The sequence below is a fragment of the Struthio camelus genome, chromosome W, assembly GCF_040807025.1.
Source record: "Struthio camelus isolate bStrCam1 chromosome W, bStrCam1.hap1, whole genome shotgun sequence".
NCBI lineage: Eukaryota > Metazoa > Chordata > Aves > Struthioniformes > Struthionidae > Struthio > Struthio camelus.
Genome location: NC_090981.1, coordinates 3530846 through 3545497, shown reverse-complemented (window position 1 = coordinate 3545497; position 14652 = coordinate 3530846). Strand labels below are relative to the sequence as shown.

The 14652-nt window shown below is 45.4% G+C and overlaps 1 protein-coding gene across 1 annotated transcript in view; it reads left to right on the top strand.

The window, feature by feature from the left end:
* The first annotated feature begins 359 nt into the window (after positions 1-359).
* The window catches only part of LOC104144135 (transient receptor potential cation channel subfamily M member 3), a 397790-nt gene continuing 383497 nt past the window's right edge, over positions 360-14652 (top strand). The window contains exon 1 of the mRNA XM_068925565.1: positions 360-544. The gene's annotated coding sequence lies outside the window, so the exon portion shown is untranslated. The remainder of the gene's footprint in view (positions 545-14652) is intronic.

Here is a 14652-nt window from a genome sequence, read left to right as displayed (position 1 = left end):
TAATTCAGTTGAATAGATGACCACAGAGGGAGTCTCCTGTTAAGATTTTGGTGAGACCTAGGCACTGATGCAAACAGGTGGTGTAGCATTAGCACTTAAGCAGGGTATAGCAGCCTGCCCCTTTCACTTACCGGGCACAGGGCGCCTTTTGCCGCTTCAGCTCCTCTTTCCCTAGATTAAAACTGTTGCTTTATCGTGGGATACGAAGGGGTTTAACTGCCCCCAGCCGCACCGTGCCCTGCAATGGCCGTCCCCGCGGCGTCGGGCCAGCCCAGTGCCGCTCGCCGTCCTCTCCCGCGGCTGCGGAGGGCGGGCGGGCGGCGGCGCCCCGCCCCGCGCGCGGCTCCCCCCGCGGCGCCGGCAGCACCGCTCAAACAAAGGCGGTGAGCGGAGCGCCGCCGCGCCGCCGAGGGGGCGGCGGCGGCGGCGGCGGCCGCCGGCCGCCGGCCGCCGGCCGCCGGCCGCGAGCGCCTGGCCGAGTCCTCGGCGGCGCCTCAGTTCGCGGCGCGGCTCCGCCAAGCGCGGCGGGACGTCCGCCCCGCCGGTGAGTGCCGCGCCGCGCCATGCTGGGCCGGGGCAGGGGTTCCCTTCCGCGCGGCCGGGTAAACTGGGGCTCCCCGCGAGCGGGCGGGCGCCGGCAACCTGTTGCATTTTAGGCGGAAAATCCCACTTCCCGTGCGCGGACTCTGACTTTTTGCTCCAATAGGTAAAATTCTTCTGCTTTGCTTTTGTGTGTGTGTGTGTTTTTCTTTTTTGTATGTGTGCTTTTTTTATTTGGGGGGAGGGTGTGTGCCTGTGTTTTTTCAAACTGCAAAGCTGACTACCTCCTGGGAGAGCAGACAGTGCTGCTCCCTGGGGTGGAGGCAGCCCCTGAGGAACTGTTGGAACATACGGGATCGGCATTGGTTTGATAGGAAAGTAGCAGCTTAAGGGAATTGTTATAAATTGTGCACATTAAGAAAGAAGCAGCTGCTCTTGTGGGCAAAAGACTTTAAGACAGGTAGACTAAAAGGCGTTGTCTGGGGGAGAAAATGTGTCTCCTTGGGAAGTGTGCCTTCCTTGGTGAGGTTTCTGTCTTCTGCCAACTTGGTGGGTTGTGTGAAGAGTTTCTGAGGTGGTTGGACAGACATCTTGATGAAGATGCCACAGCATAGATTACATGTCAGAAAAAATAACATCTTGGCAAGATACACAAGGAAATTGAGAGAATTAATTGAGTATTCAAGTAGAAGAGAGAAGTATTTATTATAGTGCTTGGAGATCTTTTTCCCTGGGATCAGGACCCTAGTGTTAGGTGCTGGATGAATATATACAACAGAGATTTTGGACTGTCCAAGTACAGCCTCGGACTTTATTTGTTTAGAAGCAGGATTGTGTGTTGTTCCCCAAAGCTGACTCTCTGAGGTCTGGAACTATACATCTTATTCAATGGAACAAATGTATTCCTTTAAAAATAAATGTAGATTCATTAGCTTTTGAGCTGGGAGGAAGATGCCCACAGGTTGAATGTCAGTTGGGGAATAGCATAAGGGTGAGGAGACCTATGGTAGAAAGGATGCCATGGCAACAAGAAAGCATCAGAGAAAGTAACAACATCCTGTTATGGAGGAGGAAGAGGAGGAGGAAGGTGGAGTTGCATTCATCTGTACCATCCTGTAGATTAAAATACAATCTGTCTAATTCAGGTTTTTCCATAATGCACTGTCAAACTTATTTTTACAGTAGATACCTTAAATTTAATTCCCAGATAAGGATTCTACTATCAAAGCTCACCAGGTAAATGCACAATGCAGTTTAGGATGATGGTGGTGGTGGGAGGTGTTGCATGTCTGTTTTTGCTGTGTGAAACAAAGTGGTTCTTGTAGCTTACGGCAGAGGTGGATTCTTATTCCAGGCAAAAGCCCTGAATTAGATTCAGGTTACAAGTGATTAGCCAGAATTGAAAGGCTGTATTAATCTTTTATTCATCTTTGCATTTCCAGAGTCTTTCTGTGTAAATGAGCAACTTCTTCCTGTCATCTTCTCTAAAATGATATTAGAGTAGTGTATTTATACTACCAGATTTGCATTATACTTAAAATACTAAATTCCATAATTTGGAGGATGGGAGACAGTGGTTGATTCTGTATGGGGTTTTGGGTCAATTTGTTTTTAATTTGTGTTAATTGTTTACAAATCACTTGTTTGTCTGTGACAGGGGTAGCTATTAGTTTGTGTTTCCAGTACACAGTACTCTTTTTATAAGAGAACATAGGGGTTTTTGAAATCACATTTCACTATGAGATTCATTTGGGGTCATTTTCCAAAGTGATGTTAGTAATCCTTAAGACATTTTTCACCACCCCTTCCCCCCTGCACCCCAAACCCTGAAGAAGTGTTAGACTTAAATTCCTTTTAGCATTAGCAGTATCACCTCCCCAGTTGTGTTCCTCCTGAAGTAATTTCTATTTTAAAGGTTGTCACTGACTTGAGGAGGACTTCTGAGGGTCAGTGATGAAGCGGGAGGCTGGAATAAGTGGCACTATGTGCATGTATTTCTTTGTACCCATGGTGGAGAACAGGTCCTTGCCTAGTCTTGTCTTAACATCTGAGGCCTGAGATGATTACTATGCCTTTTTAATTAAAAAAACTGATTTTGTTCAGTGTCATTGGTCATCTGGAAACTGACCGGCATGCAGCTCTCGCGCTCCATAAGCAGGCTGGTGTAACAGCCTTTATAATGTGCCTTATAGGAGAGGACACTACTGTCCGCAGATGGTTTTGGATAGATGAAAGATGCTGTGGGTAATGCTTTAGCACCTCTCTGAGGTTTAACCTACATCACAAAGTTCCATCTTTAAAAACAAGATTTATTCAAGGAGAAAATGTGGTGTAGTCAAGTGTTTGCATAATGGATCTCATCTGAATGTCTTGCAAAGCCATTTAAGTAGGTGTCCTTCCTTGCAAGAAAAAGAGAATTCTGCATTTTGAAGAACTGATTTCTTCTCTATTAAGACTTGTTTTAGATTTCCTGTCAAATACAGAAGTTTTAAATTAGTAGTCGTACATCATGGTTAGCACTGAGAACAGATATGTTGTTTTTCTGATCAAATCTATTGCCTCACTTACAGTATCTTTCTTATCTGGTGCTGTCTACCAATATCTGAATTTTCCAACCTTCCCTTCCTTCAGGTGACTGTAAAAATTGCTCATCCTGATGTTTCGCACATATTCAATGAAAAATCAACAAGTACTAATTCTAAAAATTGACTTTTGTTTTATTTCTTTAACTGTTAATTCCCAAAGAATAATTTGTAACCTCATTTCTTTACTGAAACAGTTTTTTGGTTTTGTTTAGCTTATTTTAACAGTAATAATCAGTGCCTTGACTGATGGAGAGTGAGTTGTTTTATTGGCAGAAGTTGAGGAAGGGAAGGGTATTTGAGAGAAAAGGTTTGCAAGAGCTAAAACTGGAGAGATCACATAAAACACAGGTGGCTACCTCTAAACAATCCCCAAGTTGAAAGCTGTTATCTTTGTTTATAGCATACTGGCTCTGGTTACATTTTGAGTAATTGGAGGGACTAAAGAATGGCTGCCCCTTCAGAAAATAAGCCTTTCCTGGTGTTCTCCCTCCATCATCCTTTTGTGTAATGCTGGTAACTGAAAGATATGTGGAAACTCCCGGCACTGTCAAAGTTGATGAAAAGTTTTGCCATTCAAAACAACAGATCATGTTAAATTCTGCCCATAAAGAGGAATATCTGGCTCCTTTTGACCAAATCTTGGACATCATTTGTACTTATGCCCTCTGAAGTATGTGAGGTTTTTTAACCCATTTTAATTAGGGGCTGCACAGGATGATGTTCTAGTTCAGCAAAAAAAGGAGCTAAATGGGTATACTACAACACACTTTTTGATTACAGCAACTTTTTTCTTATTTATTGTTCAAAGGTAATAGGTTTTTCGTATTGCTTTTGATCTGAATTTTCCCACAGGATATTTACAGTAGCAGAGAAACTAAAAGAAAAGATCAGGTGAGAAATGTATGAATACATAAAATATTAGTTTGCTCTTTTATTTTGGTGTGGCAACAATGAAATTACCAGCACTGAGCCAGGTCTTTGGTCCTGTCCTGGAGTTCTAAAATCAGATGGACTGAATACCAAAGACTGGCAGGGAGAGATCAGCTACCTTATGGCAGAGCTGAGGATGCTTACATGTATCTGGTTGGGGATAAATGGATATACAGTAGTTGTCACCCAACGAGTGAAAGAGTTGGACTTCAGAGTGACTTGGCTTGGAGCAGGTTAGGGTGGTCAACCTTACTTTGTCCTGTTAGTTCCACATCTGAGAATTAAATAAATTAACTGTCATTCTCTCTGTCTCACTTTCTGGGGCAAGAGTATCTTTGCCAACAGGCTGGCCAGCCTGGTGAGGAGAGCTTTAAATTAGGAATGGGAGATGACAATCCAAAGTTAAGTGAGGAAATGGTGGACAAGGGTGGAAAGAAAAGCAAAAGGTGCAGGACAGGAGGAATAAGACAGAGCTCAAGAATGATAAAACAGGGCAAAAGGACACCTACCTCAAGTGTATGTGCACATACGAGCACAGCCTGGGAGACAGGCAGGAGGAACAAGAGCTTTGTGTGCAGTCACAGAGCTGTGACATTGCTGAGATAATGGAGATGTGGTGGGACACCTCACACGACTGAGTGCTGTGATGGATGGATACAAGATCCTCAGGAGAGGCTGGTAGGGAAGATGAGGAGGGGGAGCTGCCCTCTGTGTGGAAGAGCAGCTCAAGTGTGCAGGGCTCTGGGTCTGGGTGAAAGCTTGTGGGGCCGAGAAGAGACACCGCTACGCATGGCATTGTGGTGGGAGTGTGTGACAGACCACTGCCAACCAGGGTGAGGAAGGGGATGAGGCTTTCTTTGACCAACTCGAGGAAGTCTCCATGTCACAGACTCCTGTTCTCATCAGGGACTTCAACCTCCCCGACATCTCCTGGAAGGGCAACGTAGTGGGATGCAAGCAATCTGGGAGATTTCTGGAGGGTGTCATGGATAGTTTCTTGCTATACAGGTACTGGGTGAGCCAACCAGGGGTGACGCACAGCTGGTGATGCACAACTGGATCTGCTATTCACTAACAAGGAAGAACTGGTTGGGGGTGTGGTAGTCAGTGGCAGCCTTGGTTGTAGTGACCATGAAATAGTGGAGGTCAAGGTCCTGAGGGGAGTGAGGGAGGCAGGAGAATAGCTGAGCCCAGACCCTGGGCTTAAGGAGAGCAGATTTCAGCTTATTCAGGGAATAAGTAGGTAGATGGGATCCCATGGGAGACAGCTCTGAAAGGCAAAGGAGCTCAAGAAAGCTGGTCCGCCTTTAAGGAGAGCATCCTCCAAGCACAAAAACTGTCCATCCCAATACTCAGCAAAACAAGGAGACGTATCAGGAGGCTGACTTCCTAACCAGGGAAGTCAGGCCACAGCTCTAATGCAAAAAGCAGCAGACAGGAGGGAAAAACAAGGAGAGGCTACAAAGGAGGATATGAGAAACATTGCCTGGGCATGTCAGGGTGGTGTCAGAAAAGCCAAAGCTCAGCTGGAGTTCAGACTTGCAAGGGACATCAAGGATGATAAGAAGAGCTTCCATGGCTGCATTAACACTAAAAGGCTGACCAAGGAAAATGTGTGCCCATTGCTGGATGGGGCGGGTGGTTTAGTGACAGCAGACACAGATGAGGCTGAGATCCTTGCTGCCTTCTCTGTCATCACCAGCAAGGTCTGCCAGGCCTCTGTGCTTAGTGACAGCACTCAAGAAGGAGAGGAGCCACTAGCCAGGGTGAGGATTGAGTCAGGGGTCACTCGTGAGCACTTGACCCGCACAGGTCCCTGGGATCCGACAGGCTGCACCCAAGGGTGCTGAGGGAGCTGGCAGATGTCCTTGCAAGGCCACTATACATCAGCTTTGACAGGTTGTGGATACCAGGTGAGGTCCCCCACAACTGGAGAAAGGCAAACGTCACACCCATCTTCAAAGAAGGGCAAAAAATAAATCTGGGGAACTGCAGGCTGGTCAGCAACATTTTGATCCCTGGGAAAATCCTGGAGCAAGTCCTCTTGGAGCCCACGTCTGGGCACATGAGGGAGGTGGTGGTGGTGGTGGTGATCGGGAACAGTCGGCATGGATTTACCAAGGGTAAGGGGAGCAACAAGACGGGTAAAAAACTGGTTGAGGGTCAGGCTCAGAGGGTGGTGGTTATGGGTCGTACCCTACCTGGAGGCTGGCATCAAGTGGTGCACCGCAGGGGTCTCTGCTGGGACCTGTCCTGCTCAATGTCTCCATCTGTGACCCAGAGGAGGGGACAGAGGGCACTCTGTCAAGTTGTAAATGACCCTGAATTGGGGGGAGACCAGTGGCTATGTGGGAGGGCAGCTGCTGTTCAGAGGGCCCTGGTCAGGCAGGAGAAAGGGGTCACGGGGACCTGATGAAACTCAGCTGGGACGAAGGCCCAGCCCTGCCTGGGCTGAGCTGGGACTGGGAGCAGCCATGGGGCCGGCGACAGCGAGCAGGGCAGGGGCCGTGTGCACCAGGCAGCGCCGAGGCAGCAGCGCCTGGGGCTGTGTGAGCAGGGCAGGGTTGTCCTCTCTGATCAGCGCTCCCAGGCACCGCCAGCCGGGCCAGGGCCAGCGCCAGCACAGGGAGGTGTCGCTGGCTGGGCCGGGGTGGTAGGAGCCTGATGCCACGAGGAGAGGTGCCTGGGCTGGCTTGCCAGGAGCAGGGGCAGCCTCGGGGCACCCACGGGCAGGGGGCGGGGAGATGCTGCTGGGCTTGGAGAGGTGCTGCCAGCTGTCCTGGAGGGTGTCCAGCCCCGACAGGGTAAAGCCCTGAGCAGCCTGGTCTGACCCCAGCTACAGCTGCGCCTGCTTTGGGCAGGGGTGGACTGGAGCCCTCCTGCGGTCCCTGCCAGCCTTAGTGATCCTGGGATGGTGTAAATCAACATAAAAAGTCCTTTGATACTTTATTTATAAGATCTACACTAACATGTCTAGTAACACTTATCTATAATCCTCATAATTTATTGTAAAAGTTAAAATTTTACCAACAATGGTTATCAAAAGTGAAAACACACATCTTAACAAGTCAAAAATAGTAGTTCTAGCCCAGGTCTGGGATTAGTGACATAATCTGATAATATGTTAAAATCCGAAGTAGCATTTTGCCTGAGGTGGTGGGCCCTTTCTGCACCCTACGGGAGGGTATGCCTGTTTCTTCCTTTAGCCCAGGGCTCCAGCCCAGATACTTCTGGTACTCTGCCGAGAGGAGTTAGCCTGCAGAAGCTAGTTAAAAGCAGATGTCCATTTTCCATTTGTTACATTTGTAATACCTTTCTGATGGTTTTAATGTCCAGAAAGTGTAGCAATAAAAGATTCAGTAAAAATGGAAACAAGAAATCTCTGTCAGCAATGTGACTGGGAGGTAAGGCAAGGGCTTGAGTGAGTTAAGCCTACAGCAAGACATGTTCGTGCAGGTCACAGGTTAGATATTGAGCTTTTCTAGGCCTCAAATCATAAGGTGAATTATAATGAATTTTATGTCTGATCTTGGTTTACCATCTTTAAAGAAAAAAGTATATTTTTTATCATTTAAAAAAAATTTATTAAAGGGAGAAAAACTAATTCTCTGCAGAAATACTTTGTCATCTATGACAAGTTGGACTTTTGTCTCTGTTTCCAATAGATGATGATGGAAAACTTTGCTTTAAACTTTATTGCCTTCCTGGAAGGGCATTTGTTATACCTGTTCTTTGAGAGAGGACTCCAAATGTCACCTGTAGCTTAGTAACAAGTTTTTAAAAAGTATTATATATATAGTATGGTTGGGTTTTTTTAGTTTGTTTCTATGTACTTCAGATGAGCACTTTTCCTAACTGCTTTATTGGATAGATTAATAACAAAGCTAGAAAAGATACCTATTTATGCTTCAGTTTAAAGGCAGTTTCCTGCACCTCAACACGAGGCCACACAGTTAAGGATTTCTGCTGAGTGTCTTTCTTCCTGCTGTGGGATTCCAGTAAGCAAACCCGTCAGGACACACCTTATGATAGACTAGTCCTATAAACTCGTCTGAGCTAATCATGAGCTTGGTCTTTTATTGATGGGGAAAAAATTGATATTCTGTGTGTCACTCCTTGGGTGCATGTGCAGACTAGTCTGTAACTAGTGTCAGAGTTGGACTTCTGAAGATTAGTAATTCGTGATGATGTTAGGAATCATTTGCATACTGGAACTATATTAAGAAAAATGTTTTTACTTGTCTACTACCATTCTTGTAAAGGAGTTTTCTGTTTCATGGATAGAGTTCTGTCTGATGCTGGAAAAATATCCATAATCCTTGGTTCCTGGTATGAACTGACTTTGAAATTGCTAAATCTTTTGCTGAGGGGAAAGTGTTAGATTTTTTTATTTAAATAATTCTGGAAGATGTTAGACTAGATGACCCTCAGAAGTCCCATCCATGGTATATTATTCTATGACTCTACTTTGAGAGAGTAGTACTCTGCACCTGAGAGAGTAGAACATGGCATAGGTGACTATAGTCATATGTGATACAAGTCACTGTAGAACTAGGATGTGAATTTTTAGTGTAGAAGATGAGGAAAACAGAAAACAAACTAAGGGGAAACAGAGTCCCATTAAAATACGGAAGGAGAACAATGCTTAATTCTATTTCCATAATTCTCACTCGATTGCCTCCCCCAAAAATGTTTCAAGGGTTTTTATAGGAAGACAATGTGCCTAAGAAAATACCAAGGCCTGGTCACCTTGGTGTTTTTCTTTCTTTTTTGGCAGAGATAATTAATAATTATTAATATAAAGTGTATTCTCTATCTGAAATGAAAGCAGGCATATTTCAAAAAGGAGAATGAAGTTTAGTAGTTAGAATGATAGTGTCAAAGTCCATGGGGAGAACTTAAAAATGATTAATAATTGGGGCTATCTGATTTTATGGCATGTATTTCTTCAGGGACTAATAATTCTGAGGTGGTTGCTGGCAATCTTTTTTAATAAAAGATTAATTTCAAATTGAACATCCAGAATCAAGAGATATCTTGTAAAATCTTGAGCATTTCCAGTTGTATGCTGTGTATAGATTAGTAGTCAGTGAGTTGGTGAAGGTAGAGGTATTGTTGTCCCTGCCCACCCCCAAAAAAGCCAACCCCCCCCCCCCCCCGAAGGCTTGCCTTCCTATTGGACCAGATCTATTATCTATCCTGTAAAGTTGCCCCAGGCTTGCTTGAAAATACTAAATTTCTTTAAAAAGAGAAAAAAGTTTTAAATTGTGAGAAACAAAGGATTTAGGAGCAAGGAAAAAGAAAACAAAGGGGGCTGGGGAAGATGGGAAATCCCTAGACCTGTGACTAGAAGCATGAAAACATATCTAGATCAGGAGTCACTTTTGCCTTCCAGAATCACTTTTTGTAAATGAGATCCGTGTAGTCGTTTAATTTGTGTTGTATGGCTTTTTTACTATTACTATTTTTCAGCTGTAGGAAGCAAATACTATGAAGGATTCATGCAGGCTTTTGGAATTTACCTCAAGCTTAAGGAATATTCTTTTATTCAGCCCAACATAATACAGTGAAAAACTTCTCAAAGTACCCAAGATGTTAACGTCACTTAAGAAAACAGCACGTTTTTAGATGCAGCTTGTACTTCTTATTCTAACAGTGGCTAGAAAGTGATATAACTTTCCTATTATAACCCAGTAGCGTTTGTAGCTGAAAGCAATGCATTAGAGACACAAATGTAATGCTTCTGCTAAAACAGTACTTCAGCAATCCTGTTACACAAATGGCTCTTTTAGAGTTGTTCCTTCTGAATGGAAATATTAAAAAATTCCTATTCTTTTCCAGTGTAAGTAGGGTTTTTCCTGTTCTTATTTTATCTAAAAGCAAAGAGAACATGTTTGCTTTTAATGACACAATGGAAGTGGTGTTATGAGTCCCTTTGCCCACTATAAGCACCTCTTTGTCCCACGCTTCCCACTTCTTCAGTTGTGGGGCTCTCTGAAACTCCCCGCTTCAGTCTCCCTTGGCAGGAGTTCAGTGTGTCTCTATAAAGATATTCAGTTCTTCCTCAAAGTTTATCTGTGTGTGTCTGCCCTGTACTCTCCTCTTTGCCCATGTTAGTGGTTCCCTTCCCTCTCTCAAGCAGAGGCTTTCTGCAACACCTAGGCTAGCATCTGTGTGCACATTTTTCTCTTCCCCCTCCAATTCTTTTATTTATTTATAATATATATATATATATATATATATATAAAGCTGTTTTGAGAGTTGAATCATAAGGATGTATTTATATTAAGCTATTTGGAGAAGTGCTATTATACTGTGAAGCATTAATGGATTCATCAGCCACTTTTTGATTGCATTTTAAATCTATAGACAAGTACAGGCTGCTTAAAGCAATGATGACTCTGTATGTCTTATCCACCAGTTTCCTTTTGATTCCCACATCCTTTCCTCTATTTCTTCCTTTTTCTCAGAAGCAGTTGTGTAGTTAATGTTACAATGCCCAGACTGCTACCTGACTCTGAGTCAAGGGAGTTGGAGTGTGGGCAGGTGACTGGAGCTTAGAGTTGCTTGTTTGTCTTGAACTGACTGGGCTAATGGGAATATCTAGGTATTCCTGGTTTATACAACATAAAACAAACCATTTCATGTTGAAACTGCAGGCAGTGCTTAACAAAGGTGTCTGTCCAAGTATGTTCATATGTTTAGTTTTTGGGTTTTTTTAACTTCTGGCAAAGGCTGAAACAGTGTCTTGTAGAATTTGTATAATGACACTTCTGTGCTGGAAAGACAGCACAGCTAGGCACAAACAGTCCAGGAGTTTCCTGCAGAGCACTGATGATAATTTCTTGACCCAGGTGGTGGAGAAACCAGCAAGGAGAGGTGTGCTGCTGGGCCTTGTACTAACAAACAAGGAAGGGCTGGTTGGAGATGTGCAGGTTGGGGGCAGCCTTGGCTGCAGTGACCATGAGATGGTGGAGTTCAGGATCCTGGGAGGAGGGAGCAGGGCAATGAGTAGGATCACAACCCTGGACTTCAGGAGAGCTGACTTGGGCCTCTTCAGGGACCTACTTGGAGGAATCTCATGGGGTAGGGCCCTAGAAGGAAGAGGGGTCCAGGAGAGCTGGTTAATATTCAAGCATCACTTCCTCCAGGCTCAAGAGCAGTGCATCCCAATGAGCAAGGAGTCCAGCAAAGTGGGCAGGAGACCTGCATGGATGAGCAAGGAGCTCCTGGCAAAACTCAGAGAAGCAGGAAGTGTACAGGAGGTGGAAGCAGGGACAGGCCCTTTGGGAGGAATATAGGGACGTTGTCAGAGTGTGCAGGGATGCAACAAGGAAGGCCAAGGCCCATTTGTAATTAAATCTGGCAAGGGATGTCAAGGACAACAAGAAGGGCTTCTTCAAATACATCAATAGCAAAAGGAAAGACTAGGAAAAATGTGGGCCTGCTGCTGAATGGGGCGGGTGCCCTGGTGACGAAGGATACAGAGAAGGCAGAGTTGCTGAATGCCTTCTTTGCTTCAGTCTCTACTGCTAAGGCCAGCCCTCAGGAATCCTGGACCCTGGAGACCAGGGAGAAAGTCTAGAGAAAGGAAGACTCTCCCTTGTTTGAGGAGGATCAGGTTAGAGATCATTTGTCCAAACTTGACATCCACAAATCCATGGGCCCCAATGGGATGCACCCACGAGTGCTGAGGGAGCTGGCGGATGTTATTGCTAGGCCACTCTCCATCATCTTTGAAAGGTCCTAGAGATCAGGACAGGTGCCCGAGGACTGGAAGAAAGTCAATGTCCCGCGAGTCTTCAAAAAGGGTGAGAAGGAGGAGCCAGGGAACTACAGGCCTGTCAGCCTCCCCTCCATCCCTGTCAAGGTGATGGAGCAGCTCATCCTGGAGGCCATCTCTAAGCATGTGGAGGACAGGAAGGTGATCAGGAGTAGTCAGCATGGAGTCACCAAAGGGAAATCATGCTTGACCAATCTGATAGCCTTCTATGACGGAAGGACTGGCTGGGTAGATGAGGGCAGAGCAGTGGATGTTGTCTCCCTGGACTTCAGCAAGGCTTTTGACACTGTCTTCCATCACATCCTCCTAGGCAAGCTCAGGAAGTGTGGGTTGGAGGAGTGGACAGTGAGGTGGATTGAGACCTGGCTGGATGGCAGAGCTCAGAGGGTTGTGGTCAGTGGCGCAGAGTCTAGTTGGAGGCCTGTGGCTAGTGGTGTCCCCCAGGGGTCAGTCCTGGGTCCAGTCTTGTTCAATGTATTCCTCAGTGACCTGGAGGAAGGGACAGAGTGCCCCCTCAGCAAGTTTGCTGATGATACTGAACTGGGGGGAGTGGCTGACACACCAGAGGGCTGTGCTGCCATTCAGAGGGACCTGGACAGGCTGGAGAGCTGGGTGGAGAGGAACCTCCTGAAGTTCAACCAAGGCAAGTGCAGGGTCCTGCACCTGGGGAGGAATAACCCCATGCCCCAGGACAGGCTGGGGGCTGGCCTGCTGGAAAGTAGCTCTGCAGAGAAGGACCTGGGAGTCCTGGTGGACAACAAGTTGACCATGAGCCAGCAGTGTGCCCTTGGGGCCAAGAAGGCCAAGGGTATCCTGGGCTGCATGAGGCAGAGTGTTGCCAGCAGGTGGAGGGAGGTGATCCTGCCCCTCTACTCAGCCCTGGGGAGGCCCCACCTGGAGTCCTGTGTCCAGTGCTGGGCTCCCCAGTACAAGAGAGACATGGCAGTACTGGGGAGAGTCCAGCGGAGGGCTACAAAGATGATGAAGGGACTGGAGCATCTCTCCTATGAGGAAAGGCTGAGGGAGCTGGGCCTGTTCAGCCTGGAGAAGAGAAGATTGAGAGGGGATCTCATCAATGTGTACAAGTATCTGAAGGGAGGGTGTCAAGAGGATGGGGCCAGACTCTTCTCCGTGGTGCCCAGGGACAGGACAAGAGGCAACGGGTGCAAACTGAAATGCAGGAAGGTCCGTCTGAACATGAGGAAAAACTTTCCTGTGAGGGTGACAGAGCATTGGAACAGGTTGCCCAGAGAGGTCGTGGAGTCTGCTTCGCTGGAGACATTCAGAAGTCATCTGGACATGGTCCTGGGCAATGTGCTCTAGGTGACCCTGCTTGAGCAGGGGGGTTGGACTAGATGATCTCCAGAGGTCCCTTCCAACCTCAACCATTCTGTGATTCTGTGATAAGGAAAAAAGAATAAAGAGTGGGAAAACATTCTTGCAATCCTGTCATTAAATAAAGTTGATGTTCCAGCACTGGAAAATATTAAAAGCAATTCAGATATAGTTTTTTTTAAAAAAAATGATCCAGTTATTCCTGTTAAGCTATCTTTCAATCCTTTGAAAATAGCCTCTGAAAACTTGTTGTACAAGAGTATTTCCAAAAAACAAAATAAAACAACAAAAAACAGTAGCTGAAGGTTAAAACTCTTGTGTAAAAGTACAGACTAGGTCATTTTGTGTGGGTAGTTTCTCCAAGCAGCTAAATGCTGTAGTTATAACAATGCTGTGGTAATATTGCAGCTATTTTGAAGGATATGGGGGAGGGTGTGGTTTTTGTGGTGTTTTCTTGACTCACCCCTAATTATTAAATACCAACTTTTGCTTTATGGAGTATGAAAGTATGCTTTATTTATGTAAAGAGTGGGCAAAAATTCAAAAAAAGATTTGAAATGCTAGCATCGTTCCAGAAGACAAAGTCCTGACATGGAGCAGATACTTTGATTAATTTGGTCCTACGTAACTGTAGACTTCATTGTTTGGTCTTGTTTTTAAACCTTCTACAGTCTGACAATAGCGATGATTTGGCATGTGTCTTACAGGTGTGTTTTTTTTCCTTCTTTTTAAAGGGCTTAATCTTTACATCCATAAAGGGATATCAATAATGCATGCATGTATTCATTCACTGGAAAAATATTTTAGCAGTATGTTTGTATTTTCCATATATGATACGAATTAAATAACCGTGTCAAAAGCAAGGGCAAGAGGCTGCTATTTAGGTTTTCTTCTACGCATGTTCTTCCTTTTAATTTCCTCAACTGGAAATGAATCTGCCTGGGTCCTTGTGACCATTAGACCCCCACTCAGCGCATGGCAAGAGGAAAGTAACTATATGCTTCTCAGTGCTATAACTCACAAGCACAGATGTGTTTAGACAGTTCTGTCTGTCATTCACAGATTGGGCCAGCGAGAAAGTCCCTGCATTTCATTCTGCAAGCTGGTGCTCCAGAAACCAAACCCCACTTTGAACTGATGTGCCATTTACCCCATGAGTACAGTCTGAGCTGTGCCTCGTGTGAGGTGTGCTTGGGCATGATCTTCGTCTGCTGACGACTCGGGGATCTCCAAAGAGATTAGAGGAGATAACTGGCCCCTTTGTGCAATTTCGATGATTTACTTATTTGTTGATGTTCTTCTTATGGCATAATCAGATTGTGTCCTTAATGTTTTTTGCTCTGTTATGTCTTAAACAAAGAACTTGCAATAAAGGGAGGGAAGATAGGCTTTGTTTTAAGTTAACGTTACTAGACCAGAGCTGTCTTAGAAGCCAGACTTGCCTGAAAAAGATCTCTTTTCAAGATCTCTTTTCAATGA